At 35.7% G+C, this 15255-nt stretch overlaps 1 pseudogene across 1 annotated transcript in view; it reads left to right on the forward strand.

The window, feature by feature from the left end:
• Nucleotides 1–11314: 11314 nt before the first annotated feature.
• The window catches only part of LOC143254353 (solute carrier family 7 member 14-like), a 56865-nt pseudogene continuing 52924 nt past the window's right edge, over nt 11315–15255 (forward strand). Inside the window, exon 1 of the transcript XR_013030154.1 lies at nt 11315–11495. The product of XR_013030154.1 is annotated as a solute carrier family 7 member 14-like (transcript). The remainder of the gene's footprint in view (nt 11496–15255) is intronic.

The following is a 15255-nucleotide window of genomic DNA, read 5'->3' on the forward strand; positions in this document are numbered from 1 at the left end:
TATAATGTGATGATCAATTCTATTATTCGATGGTTAAAAAGTTGTTGGTGTATCTATAAATTTCTGTACAGATTATGTAAAAAAATAAAAACGTATGCATTACACGCCATGACATATTGAGTTTATTGTGTCACTTTCTCATCAAATTAGGGTTTAATTTTCTCTATAGCATTGTCCTCTTTAATTATTAATTTATAATTTCCTCCATTTTGTTCAGAATTCTTGAAACATACACAGTTATTACAACATTATCCAAAGTTTACCTTATTCGACCCGAATGACATTAATCCTACCTTGGAATGATTTACGATAAATACCTGTTTTATCCACAAATTCTGTCACAAGTCTGTTTCGTCCACTGGCACTATACTAATAGGAAACAATAATTTTAATGCTTTGTGTTTTGTGTCTTATTTGATACATGAGCTAAACCGTCTCAAACAGAATCTTTACGTCCAAGACTCAAAACCGGTGATACACATCTCTTTCAACCAATCAGCTATCCTTATTCACTATCACCAAAACTACCTGCAAATAAATGGTCTAAGTATGAGCAATCCCGAATAACCAGTTTTAGCCAACGTTTTTATGACACAGATTGAATCACAAACGATCAATTCGGACTTACACCCACCACTATACTGGTACAGATATGTTCACGATACAAATGCTGAATCCACATCTACAGAACACTCAGTTTTTAAACCACGTTAACTCTATACACCCGAACATTAAGTTCACCTGTGAATAGGAAAAACGAACCAAATAGCATTCTGTCAACCTCAAGATCATATGAACCGATACACAATTCAAAACATAAATCCACAGAAAAATTGCCCATACTGGATTATACATTTCCTGGGGCTCAGCACATGAAGCTTGTTTGTTTGTTTGTTTGTTTGTTTGTTTGTTTTTATTTCGCACAAAGCTACTCGAGGGCTAGTGTAAGACTAGAGGGAAGGCAGCTAGTCATCACCACCCACCGCCAACTCTTGGGCTACTCTTTTACAAACGAATAGTGGGATTGACCGTAACATTATAACGCCCCCACGGCTGAAAGAGCGAGCATGTTTGGCGCGACAGGGATGCGAACCCGCGACCCTCAGATTAAGAGTCGCACACCTTAACACGCTTGGCCATACCGGGCCTACCCACATGAAGCAAAACTAAAACTCAACATGTTAAGAAACCAAATAAACGCAGCCACAAAACTATGTTCACCTGATAAAATTAACGATGAAATCAACGAGATAAAACAACACTTCCTAAACATTAACAAATTTTCCCCAAAAATCGTTCAAAAAATTATATGCACATACACGCACACCTAGATCAACAACACAATCAACAACAAACGAACAATAATAAATCCCAAAATACAACAAACTACAAAACTTTACACTGCTGCATACGATATATTCCCAACATAACCAACATTTGGAAAAAAAAACTTAAAACACAACAGTCCAGTAAACACCAAATTTATTCTAAAACCAGGTACAAAACTAAAGTCCATACAATATAAAACTACACTGACAAACACAACACCAACATAATTTATAAAATACAATGCAACGATTTCTGTATTGGAGAAACAAGCAGAAAACTGGAAACTATATTCAAAGTACACACAAAAAAACACCTTCACATGTTTTTGAACGCTGCAAATATAAAACACCCAAATACTAAGTAAAGAAACAGATATAAACAAATGGCAAAATCAAAGAAGCCCTACTTATACAGCAACTAAAACCAAAATTAAACCAATATAAAGTGACACATTTATACCGATACTAATTAATAACCTAACATCTCACTGCAACGCCCCCTAAAATCCCGCACCCGTTTACGCTCTCGTCTCGAAGACACGTGCCCAGCAACGGTCAGTTGCAAACTCTCTCTTTGTTAACCTGAAGATGACCTAAGAAGGTCGAAACGCCGTTCTCTACTTTATTTTAATAAAAGTTTTAATACCCATACCAGCCATCTTGAGATACGTTTTTGATATACGCAGAGCCAAACAAATTAATATGCTAGAGCTCTTTGAAACGAAAACCCCTGACCCAGTTTAATGACACAAAATCTTGTAGTTCCATCATTCACCTTTGTTTCAATGCTGTCCTAATGTGACATCACGAACTACATTTCTTTGATCCAATATAGCAACCCAATATTCTAGTTAATAGACGAAATGTCTTTGGTTTTATTTACCATCTAATATCCCAATTCCGTATCAAATAGATGACTTTTTGTCCACCTTATAATATAACAACACAATATCCTAATGTCATATTATCAACTAAGTTACTTTTTACAGTATAATGACGCAATTTTCTAATGCTATCAACGAAATGTCTCTGGTTCTACATATAACCACAATATCCTAACGTTACATATTTCGTTATTACAACTTTCTAACACATTGTAAAACAGCCGCAGTCAATATTAATCTCAACCGGTAGGTTGACGTCACGAAAACGAAAATAGTTTTCATAAACATTTTACAAATTCAATTATTCCGTAATATAAAACTTGATCTGGTTAGAGCTCGGCGGTTATTGCGTCACAGTTGGAGATGGTCCCCTTAACTATAATGCTCGCTACGGACATGAAAGCTAAATTCTGTTGGATTTTAATCATTGGTGGGTGATGACCCCCTCGTGTGGTTTTTGCCTTGAGGGATCAAACACATTTCATTTTGCAAAAGATCCAAAGAAAACAGCTGCACAGTTTAAATAGTTCCCATTAGACTTAAGGCAATATTACTGCTAGAAAATTGTGTATGTCGCGTTGTTTCTAGTTGCTATGACTACAGCAGTAAAACAAGTTTGTAAGAACAGACACTATTGTGGCTTAGATCAATAACATGTAGTACTGTTTTCACCAGAAAATCTTATTTTCAGCTGCACAGACTCCATAATTTCAGCTATTCGCTTTCAATCGACATCGAAAGGGAACCTAAGAGACAAAATGAAAACAAACAAAATTCAGTTATTTGTGTATTGTGACGTAAATTACAAAAATGGCAGCCATGAGAAACACAAATTTTACGTAATAAATCTAATTAACGTTCAAACTCGGGGTCGTGGAGAGATTTAAAAGCTCTTTAGAGACATTAATTTTGATACAAAAATATGAGAAACAAATTCAGTCGGTTGGTGTTTCTAGTCTCTGAAACGGCTTGAAACAAAATACAGTTGCTTAAACAAATAAGGTTAATTTTGCAACCCTCCCTCACTGATCGTAATAAAACTACACTCTCTTGGATGTAGTAATCTCAACCTTCCTTCCCCAAATATTTGTAATAAACGAACTTTACTTTTTCGTTGCTATGGCAGGAGCCTTCAAGGTCACTGCTTCTTCATTGTTGCGTAAGGAGCCTTCATGAACACTGCTTCATCAGTGGCGATTTTCTTTCAAAGTCGTTTTCAGCCTCACCAGGATATTTGTACTATAAAATTAAATTATACTGCTAACAATATAAATATATTTTTAAGTTTATTGCTTATATATCTCAGAAGGTTTATTAGTGAAGATGTTAAATTTGCTACATGAAGAATTGTTGATGCTCCAATGACTGGATAGAGAAACGTCTCCCACGCGACATCATACGCTTCGCGAGCATAACAATGATAATTGAATATTATCCGTGTTAATGTTTTGTTTATTAATACACAAGTGACAATAAATATTCGTTCACAATGTCTTTATTCAGATAAGGTGAATAATAAAGCATAACACAGGTTGTTAATTTATGATCATTGATTTCTGAAGTAAGATAAACATTAAAAACACAACACGTACAGTTAATTTGTGTCATTGATTTCTGTTTGTTTGTTTTGGAATTTCGCACAAAGCTACTCGAGGGCTATCTGTGCTAGCCGTCCCTAATTTAGCAGCGTAAGACTAGAGGGAAGGCAGCTAGTCATCACCACCCACCGCCAACTCTTGGGCTACTCTTTTACCAACCAATAGTGGTATTGGCCGTCACATTATACACCCCCACGGCTGGGAGGGGAAGCATGTTTAGCGCGACGCGGGCGCGAACCCGCGACCCTCAGATTACGAGTCGCACGCCTTACCCGCTTGGCCATGCCAGGCCCATTGATTTCTGAAGTAATATAAACATAAGTGTAAGATAAGTGTATTTTTCTAAGAATAGGAAAATTACAAAACCCTAACACGTTATTAATTTGTGATCAGTTTTTCTGAGGTAAGATAAACATTAAAACGTAGCTGTTAGTAGTGTGATGAGTGTGTTTGCTATGAAATGATAAATGTAAAAACATAACACATGTGAATTTGTGATAAGTGTGTTTTCTAACTTGAGATAGATAATAAAAGTATAACAGAAATAATTTATTTTTGGTAAATATTTTTACTATAGTTGTATACGTAATTAAATTGTACAGGTTTTTAACAGGATATGTTTCACCAGGATAAACTCAACCAGTGCCGAAACTAATAATTTAAAGCAAAAACAGCACAATGTTAATTAGAGTTTGCCTGTGTTGGTAGTTTGTTTAGCAAGATATAAATACCAAACAGTTTTAGTTCATAGAGTGTTTTTTATTCAGGTAAGGTATATAAGAAAACATACCACAGGATTATAACTCGTGATCAATGTTTTCTGAGGTAAGATAAGTATTGAAAACATGACACATGTTCTTAACTTGTTATAAGTGTGTTTTCTGAGGTAAGACAAATAACACAAATATATCACAGTTATCTTTTTGTTTCAATTTACCACATCGTTAGAAATTATCAGAACAAATCACTCGCGACAAAGGGAGGTAACATTTTATTCGCGCCATAATATCTTGACAAATACGTTCCACCCACTTCCTGCCTTACATAAAAACGGAGGACAGTAAATGGCTTTTAAGCAAACTTTTAAGTTGACGTACAGGATTTTCCTGTAAGCGGCACCACTCATTCTCGCGTGAAAAGAGTGACACTTTTTCAGAAAGTTTTAAAAAAATAAAATCTTTTTCAGGTCCTTCATCTTTATTGTGTATGTCCTATTATAACTGCTTTTCTAAAAGATACAACCAGCAATTGACTAGAACACCAAGTGTTGCTAATACTGTAGTCTGCAAACAGGCACGTAGACCAACGTGAAAGTTAATGGGAAAATACGGTTTCTTTGTAGGGAAAAAGAAGTCAATTATATTGAGAATTACAGAGAGCGGTGGACTCGTAGTAAACGGATTGAAACCTAACCTCGAGTTCTATGAAAATTAAATCAGCCCGCATTCGCGGAGGACAAAAGCTAACAACAACTGGACAACGAGGAAACATCATAAATATGTTTTAAAAAATAATACTTTTCAACCAATCAGATGTAATTCCGGCTGTCCTCTCCTCTCTCGTTCTTCTGGTATGTTATAAAATTCGTTGTAGCGTGCTAAATGTATAGACGCTGCATGTATAAATAATCTTGGCCAAAATATTTGCATATTTTGTAGATGGAATGCGAAGACAATTAGTTTGTTTGTTTTGAATTTCGCGCAAAGCTACACGAAGGTTATCTGCGCTAGCCGTACCTAATTTAGCAGTGTAATACTAGAGGGAAGGCAGCTAGTCATCACCACTCACCGCCAACTGTTGGGCTACTCTTTTACCAACGAATAGTGGGATTGACTGTATATTATAACGCCCCAACGGCTGAAAGGGCGAGCATGTTTGGTGTGAAGGGGATTTGAACTCGTGACCCTCGAATTACGAGTCGAGTGCCTTAACCACCGGACCTTCACAAGGAGCACTGTCAAACTTGTTATATTAAACATCCACATGTGTCAGTTGTGTAATGAGACAAGTTCTACAATAGAGGCCCGGCATGGCCAGATGGTTAAGGCACTCGAATCGTAATGTACCTGTCTAGTTCGCCATAGTAATTCGTTTTTTCATCCAATTCTTATTAAAGTACATTATTGTACTATGTAGGAGTCTATCTGGTATGGTTGGTATGTTCGAGTATTTGTGAATGAACTGAGATGATATAGTTCTTGGAACTCTGTAACGCAAAGTTCCACTCTGTCGGTATTTGGGTATTGATGTTGTTAAATACCCAGGAGGGTCAGGTACATTTGACCTCTTCCTCCCTCCCGAACGATTATAGCGTCTGTCTTTAGGGTTTTTTTTTTATTTTTTTAGGCTTTGGGCCAGAGTAAAAGTATAACATCATACTTAGGCCCATTTCAGGGCTCAGTCCATGCATGGACGAACAAGAAGTTTTTTTTTTCCTTTTATTATTTCTCTTGTGTTTTTTTTCTTCATTTTTTATTTTTTTTTTGTATTTTCATATATATGTATTTTTTTGTATTTTTCTCCTTTTTCTCGATAGAGCGAATGCTACTACTACTTGTAGTAACACACACAAAAAAAGAAAAAGAAAAAAAGAAAGTAATAATTATAATAATAAAAAGAAACAAGGACTAAGTGTCTAGTGCATAGTGGCCAGCTTGTGTTACATTTCTTAAATATATGTTAAAAGGGGAGAGGTATTTAGGACCATTTACATCATGTACGTGATATCTGTCGAGATCACACATTAAGTCGTTTTTTATGCCAATTCTTATTGAAATATTTCAGAGAATTATGCAAGAGTCTTTCAGATATTGTGTCTATGTTTGCATACTTGTGCATGAATGTGGTTGAGGTGCTACGTGGTACTTTATATGCTGAAGTTAGTACTGAATTTTGTATACGTTGAAGTTTCTGTACATGTGTGGGTGCTATGTTAATCCAGGCAGGTGATGCATATTCTATTATGGGTCTAATGTACGTTTTGTAGATTTTAAGTATGTTGTCTGGTGATGTTCCTTGGATTTTACCTGAAAGACTTCTTGCATAGTTTGCTCTTTTCCAGATTCGTATCAGTACATTTTTAATATGTGGTAACCACGTTAATTTTGAATCATAGGTTAGACCTAGAAATTTAGCAGAAGTAGCAGTCAGTAAAAGTGATCCATTCATATAGAGTTTTGGTGGATCTTTTTTCAGCTTATTCAGTCTGCTGAATACTATGACTTGGGTTTTTGGAATATTAATTTTGATTCTATATTTCTGGCAGTATTCTTCGATGTTATTTAGGACTGGTTGTAGGTTCGTTGCTGCTATTGACGGAGTGGGGGCACTTTTCCAGACTGCTACATCGTCAGCGAACTGTGATGCATAACCTAAATTTAGGTCCGACAGAGGCATATTACTCACGTACATGATAAATAATATAGGGCTAACAACCACTCCCTGCGGGACTCCTGCTTCGGGTGAAAAGGACCCTGAGTGGGCCCCATTTACATTTACTTTACACATTCTGTTATTCAGGAAGTTGGACAGCCAGCGAATAGTTTCCTGGGGTAATGCCATTTCAAGTAATCTATGACGTAAGCCATTATGCCACACTGTGTCAAATGCTTTCTCAATGTCGAGAAAGCAAGCTACAGTGCATTCTTTTTTGTTGAAGCTGTCGGTAATTGATTCTGTAAGTCGAATCAGGTGGTCTGTAGTTTGGCGGTTTTTTCGAAATCCGTTTTGAATTTCTGGTAATTTTGAATTTTCCCCTAAGTAAACTGACAGACGATTACTAATTATTCTCTCTAATACTTTACCAATACAACTGGTTAAGCTAATCGGGCGGTAGTTGTTTGGTTTATTTGCTGTAACGCAAAGCTACGCGATTGAATGAGATTTCAAATACTCGTTACATGGCGCATGACTAACTATTCCTACGAATATTGACCAATCAAAAGAAGCGTTTTATTTATTCCCCCTTTACTCGCGATAAACAAACGAATGACAGACAACTTTGCAACTGGGAAGGTAATATTGATCACTTCTGTGGAATTTTTTAAATATTCTGGTCGTAAGTTGATGTCCCTGTCAGGCGGAATTATAATTGCAAATACCAAGTGATACATTTTGAGAATATCTTTAATATTGTTATGTGTATATGTTTAGTTCTAATTTGTGTAGATTGTTTTCTTATTCATAAGTTCATATCAGTCAACTCTACTACGTTTCAGACTATAACAGCCTACTTATTATAAGTTGAATAGTGAATGTTCCGTTACTTTCTCTCCTAACAAGACAGTGACGAGAAGAGAGTATTGGTCACAGTGTAGCATAACATCTTAATCAGTTAAATCTTCTGTTCAAAACCGTAGGAGAAAATCTACACAAATCTATCAATGGTCTAACACCCGGCATGGCTAGGTGGATTAAGGCGTTCGACTCATAATCTGGGGGTCGCAAGTTCGAATCCCCGTTGTACCAAATACGCTCGTCCTTTCAGCCGTGGGTTATAATGTGACGGTCAGTCCCACTATTCGTTGGTAAAAGAGTAACCCAAGAGTTGGCGGTGGGTGGTGACGACTAGCTGCTTTCCCTCTAGTCTTACACTGCTAAATTAGAGACGGCTAGCGCAGATATCCTCGTGTAACTTTGCGAAATTCAAAACAAACAAACAATTAATTATCTAACAGAGTCAACCAGTGGAAGGTTGAATTTATATATTACTAGTTTATGTTTCAACCAGTAACGGCTGAACATAAGCATTGTGTTTCGTAAAGAGACATTTTGAGCAGGAGTGGCCTAACGTCCCCATAGCCTTGTCGTTTATGAAATTAAGAGACTCAAATTCCAGAATTCATTGATGTCTTTTAATAAAATGTGCTCTCAAGAGCTTTAATCACAATATTGTGTCTTCTATAGCGAACCAAAAAAGTAAAATAATAATAAAAAATATAGTGAAAGAGATAAATTATTTTAAGATTTTGGACATGTTTTCAGATACTAGATCTAAATAGGTCTTGACTAGACATATTACTTATGACGCACGATACACTAGAGCGTTAATATATTTAGTCACTTGTACTAATTGTATTTTTGATACTGAATAAAGTATTAAAGAACCGTAGCGAATAAAAAGTTGTTATAGCGCCTGTCTGCTCATTTATAAGTTGTGCTATTTAAACTCTACTGAAATCCAGCTCGATTTTTCTTTCACGACACCCATCGATTCTGTAAATCACAGCACCAGCCCCAAGATGACGTCACGTACTTTTGTGAATGAATAGTGTGACGTAAAACGTAGTGTTTTCTTAAAGTAATTTCCGTCATAAGTGAACCTCTACTAAACTATGAATTATTACTTAACACGAAGTGTATCTCTGGTAGAAGGAAATAAGTTTATTTATATATCAATTAAAAATAACTTTCAAGCAATTATCAGTACTTGGAGTTAGTAACAATGTGTTAAAAGGTTTGTTTATATATTCGAAAAAAATAAGGAAACTTCATCATCCCTAGGCAACTGACTTTGAGAAACCTAATATTCAAATAACCCTAATAATTGTAGTTTTAACTTAAAAATAATAATTAGCTTTATAAAAGGAGTTACTGCATTCAACTCGTGGTGGGCAGAGTATAGATAGCCCACTGTGCAGCTTAACTTAACAGTACTACTTTTAAAAGAGTGTAAAACATTTAAAAGGTTTTTAACTACAGCTCTCTCCTCACGTAACTTGTTTCGTTCCAAGTACTCTCTACACAGACAATTCTTTTATGCTCTCTACTGTGTTTTTATTATTATTTCACTTTATGGCCTGGCATGGCCAGGCGCGTAAGGCGTGCGACTCGTAATCTGAGGGTCGCGGGTTCGCGCCCGCGTCGCGCTAAACATGCTAGCCCTCCCACCCGTGGGGGCGTATAATGTGACGGTCAATCCCACTATTCGTTGGTAAAAGAGTAGCCCAAGAGTTGGCGGTGGGTGGTGATGACTAGCTGCCTTCCCTCTAGTCTTACACTGCTAAAGTAGGGACGGCTAGCACAGATAGCCCTCGAGTAGCTTTGTGCGAAATTCCAAAAAACAAACAAACAAACAATATTTCACTTTGTCAGTTTTCTACAACACGTGTTTTCTATTCTACAGTTATTCTTGGTTTATAAATTTTAAATCCTCTCTTACCTCTCCTAATCTCATACGGTTTCACTCTTGTAGTGCTCTACAAATTATTCTTTAAGGTCTGCGATTGTAGATATATGAATGAACTTGGACGGGCATACATTCAGTTAGACCATGGCTAAACCTGGACAGGCATACATTCAGATAGAACATGGTTAAACCTGGACGGGCATGCATTCAGATAGAGCATGGTTAAATCTGGACGGGCATACATTCAGATAGAACATAATTAAACCTGGACGGGCATACATTCAGATAGAGCATGGTTAAATCTGGACGGGCATACATTCAGATAGAACATGATTAAACCTGGACGGGCATACATTCAGATAGAGCATGGTTAAATCTGGACCGGCATACATTCAGATAGAGCATGGTTAAACCTGGACAGGCATACATTCAGATAGAGCATGGTTAAATCTGGACAGGCATACATTCAGATAGAACATAATTAAACCTGGACAGGCGTACATTCAGATAGATCGATAAAGTTATTGACATCTTCTCGTAAAACTGATTCCATGTTCTATGCAGAACTACATACACTTCGGCTGTATCAACCAACAGTAAAACATAACAGACACTACCATATGAAGTATCGAAGGTTAATGGCTGGTTGACATTTAAGTAAGTAGATTCTAACGCATTTCTTTTTTTTTGCGCATGTTTCATTTCCTTAGGTTGAATTATGAACAATATTTAATAACTATTTTCACACGTATTAAACAAATAGGACTCGTTTAATTTCTCAAATTTCAGCTCTTAAACAACTGTTGACCTCAATCTACGGTTTAATGGTTTGGTCACGTAATCCAGTCTGTCCAATTACTAAATGTGCTTCAAGGGCAGATTTAATCATATCGTATTATCCGATTACTTAAATATTAAATCTAACGATAATAAAAAAAAAAATTGTTTGTTCGTATTTTAACTTGTTCATTTTGCTGTTAAAATTATTATTTTAATGGCCAAAAATATGTTAATCATATTTTTATAATTCTATATAAAGGGGACATACATATATCATCCAATTCCCACGGACAGCCTTCAACAATGCAAATATTTTATGTATTATAGCAACCATTTTACTTCATACATTCAAGCACCATTCGTTTTCGTATATAAATGGTAATAACGTAGTTATAAAACATATTTTTCACTGCAAGAACTTGTGTTTTACTACTAGAGTACGCCAGCAATCGATCGGTATCTCCCACGTTTAAGGGCGGAAACTTAAAAATATTCTCTGTGAATAGTCTGTAGTAATCACTGGATTGTTTTATATAAAAGCGTATATACTATTCCTCCGCTAGGTGGCTAGATTTGCATTGCTTTAGCAACGACCTTATGGAGAGAAACGGTTATCAGTTGAAAACCTATAGTTGAACGTGCGTGGGAACAAAGACACCAGACGAACTGGGAGCCCAACCAGGAGAAGTAAAGTTTGGAAAGTGTGGATCGTTTTGTCGACGTTCAGAAGAACAAACTACTAAGATTTCTAGAAAGATCCACTTCATTGATCATAAAGGTGAGGACGGTTGATGTTCGTTTTGAGTTTAACGATAAACGTCAGTAAAACCAGCGTTTCTGTCTGGAAAAAAAGGAAACAAACAAGTTTATGTTTACAAACCCAGTTTATCCCTCCATCACTACCGGCATCTTGTCCTCAAGTTATCTTTCTAGTGTTATCTACTTAGTTGGATCCTGGGTTCTCTTTCTAAAAATATTCTTGTTTAGTTGATGTGAAATTATATTTCTGAAATAATCATTCCACTAAGACATCGGGTAATTGTTAATGTATTCTTATCATTAGAACCCTTGATGTTTTGTTAGAAGAGCTTGTAGAACAATCCTCCTAATATGGCTCTAGTTATTTGTAATGTATTCATATTATTAGAATCCTTGATGTTTTATTAGAAGCTTGTAGAACAATCCTCCTAATATGGCTCAAGTTATTTGTAATGTATTCTTATCATTAGAACCCTTGATGTTTTATTAGAAGGTTGTAGAACAATCCTCCTAATATGGCTCTAGTTATTTGTAATGTATTCATATTGTTAGAATCCTTAATGTTTTATTAGAAGCTTGTAGAACATTCCTGTTAATATGGCTCTAGTTATTTGTAATGTATTCTTATTATTAGAATTCTTGATGTTTTGTTAGAAGCTAGTAGAACATTCCTGCTGATATGGCTCTAGTTATTTGTAATGTATTCTTTTTATTAGAATCCTTGATGTTTTATTAGAAGCTAGTAGAACATTTCTGCTAATATGACTATAGTTATGTTTAATGTGTTCTTATCATTAGAATCCTTGATGTTTTATTAGAAGTTAGTAGAACATTCCTGTTAATATGGCTCTAGTTATTTGTAATGTATTCTTATTATTAGAATCCTTGATGTTTTGTTAGAAGCTAGTAGAACATTCCTGCTGATATGGCTCTAGTTATTTGTAATGTATTCTTATTATTAGAATCCTTGATGTTTTGTTAGAAGCTAGTAGAACATTCCTGCTGATATGGCTCTAGTTATTTGTAATGTATTCTTATTATTAGAATCCTTGATGTTTTGTTAGAAGCTAGTAGAACATTCCTGCTGATATGGCTCTAGTTATTTGTAATGTATTCTTATTATTAGAATCCTTGATGTTTTATTAGAAGCTAGTAGAACATTTCTGCTAATATGACTATAGTTATGTTTAATGTGTTCTTATCATTAGAATCCTTGATGTTTTGTCAGAAGCTAGTAGAACATTCCTGCTAATACGACAATAGTTATGTTTAATGTATTCTTATCATGAGAACCCTTGATGTTCTATCAGAAACTAGTAGAACATTCCTGTTAATATGGCTCTAGTTATTTGTAATGTATTCTTTTTATTAGAATCCTTGATGTTTTATTAGAAGCTAGTAGAACATTTCTGCTAATATGACTATAGTTATGTTTAATGTGTTCTTATCATTAGAATCCTTGATGTTTTATTAGAAGTTAGTAGAACATTCCTGCTAATACGACAATAGTTATGTTTAATGTATTCTTATCATGAGAATCCTTGATGTTCTATCAGAAACTAGTAGAACATTCCTGCTAATACGGCTCTAGTTATTTTTAAAAGATCCTTGTTCACTCAAACTGACATATCTTTCACGTTCATGTGTTTTATCTAAAACAATGTGAGTTATTTAGTGGAATACCTTTTACTACTCTTATTATCTTCCTGAAACGTTTTGGCTGTCATAACGTTAGTTTTTCTTTTCAGTTAAGCCATGATAACACTTCCCCAAATTGTATTTACAGAATATTCTGTCTAGCATCTCCCAGGTGATATTTGTAGAAGCGTTTTGCATACACATTCGTGGTTATATTATTAACACTCCTCATGTTACATTTGCTGAGACATTGCCGCGTGTACACCCCAAGTTATATATAAATATATACAGTTCTTGCTAACACTTATAAATTATTTTTACTGATACATTCCTGGCTGTATTAATAGAATATTCTTGTTAATACTACTCGAATAATATTTAACTAGAAGTTCAATGCTGTATCTATTGGTCGTTCAACATGAAGTGTTAGATTAGGTATCATTAGTGGTCACCTGGAAAAGGTTGAAATATTTTACCTGATTGTTATGCTAGTGGTCTGATTTAAATAAGGTCACATTTAGTGGTTCGAGTACCGCGTAGTGTTACTGTTACTTGGTTGCTGGACAAACTGCAACTATAACTCAGGGTGAAGCTATTTTTATTGGTGTTTTAAAGAGTCAAGGCGTTAAAAATAATGATTGGAATAACTGTATCATACAATTAAATGTAATTGGCTGAAAAATAGTTATCTGCTCGTTGTAATGTAAGTATCTCCCCCACCCAAAGCTTGATAAAACTAATATGCTCGTGCGATTGAGTTACGTCACGTGCGTTTGTAGGTTTGGTGAGAAGTCTTTGAAATTTTTTTATTGACTAGAGTTCCTCCGTTAACCGCCCCCACCCCCAGTGGCACAGCAATGTGTCTGCGAACATAACAATGCTAGAAAACAGGTTTCGATACCCGTGGTGCTCAAAGCAGAGATAGTCCATTGTGTAATTTTGTGCTTAATAACAAACCTACATTAGGCCCGGCATGGCCAAGCGTGTTAAGGCGTGCGACTCGTAATCTGAGGGTTGTGGGTTCGCATCCCCATCGCGCCAAACGTGCTCGCCCTTTCAGCCGTGGGGACGTTATAATGTTACAGTCAATTCGTTGATAAAAGAGTAGCCCAAGAGTTGACGGTGGGTGGTGATGACTAGCTGCTTTCCCTCTAGTATTGCACTGCTAAATTAGGGACGGCTAGCATAGATAGCCCTCGAGTAGCTTTGTACGAAATTCAAAAACAAACAAACCCACATTAATTAAATGTTACAGCGATACTTTTAACAACCAACAAAGGTGTCTCAAGGTTTTACGTAAGTTTTTGTTTCTTTTATATACATATATAGCCTTTTGTGTAGCATGTAATATTTTGGTTTTAAACATATAAATGTAATAAAGAAGAAAATAAAATGTTATATTTGCTGTTTAGACCGTGGTAGAACTTCGGATTGCAGAACTAACGAGTCGGAATAGCCCCCCGTTAGTACAGCGGTATGTTTACGAATTTACAACGCTCAAATCCGGGGTTCGATTCCCCTCGATGGGCTCCGCAGATAGCCCGATGTGGTTTTGCTATAAGAAAACACACAAACACCAACCGGAATGAATTCGTGCGATAACATCAAATATTGCTATGAAAGTGTGTGTGCGTTATGTGAGTGACAGTTAATCCCTTAGTATGGTGGTAATGGGTAAGGTGCTGTTGACTGTCTGACTTCTATCTAGTAAATAGTTAAAAATAAGAGACAGTGGCTGATAACCCTAGTAGCTATACCATAAATACAAGTACTTGTTATTTTAATATTACAGTAATGACGGACATGCCGGTCAGGGGTCAAGAATTGTAAAGTGATGTACAAGGACAGGATGGACATATTTTTAACTTACAGCAGTTCCTTATGGCTTTTAATGTGCTGTATTAATCCAAATTTAAAAAATCTTAAATGTTATATATATTGTGTAGCACTCAAATCAATCAAAGTGTCAAGTTTCTTCTTAGTTAAAAAAAATTTAGATGGCATAAGAATCCGTTTTAACCTGTTGACTGCCAAGTATTTCAGCTGTACGGCAACTCCAAACCAAGTTCAAAATATAACTCCAATGCTTCTTCAATTTGTAACTTTTTCGTGACGCCATTTTGGATCGAAAGTGAAACAAT

The sequence above is a fragment of the Tachypleus tridentatus genome, chromosome 6, assembly GCF_004210375.1.
Source record: "Tachypleus tridentatus isolate NWPU-2018 chromosome 6, ASM421037v1, whole genome shotgun sequence".
Taxonomy (NCBI): Eukaryota; Metazoa; Arthropoda; class Merostomata; order Xiphosura; family Limulidae; genus Tachypleus; species Tachypleus tridentatus.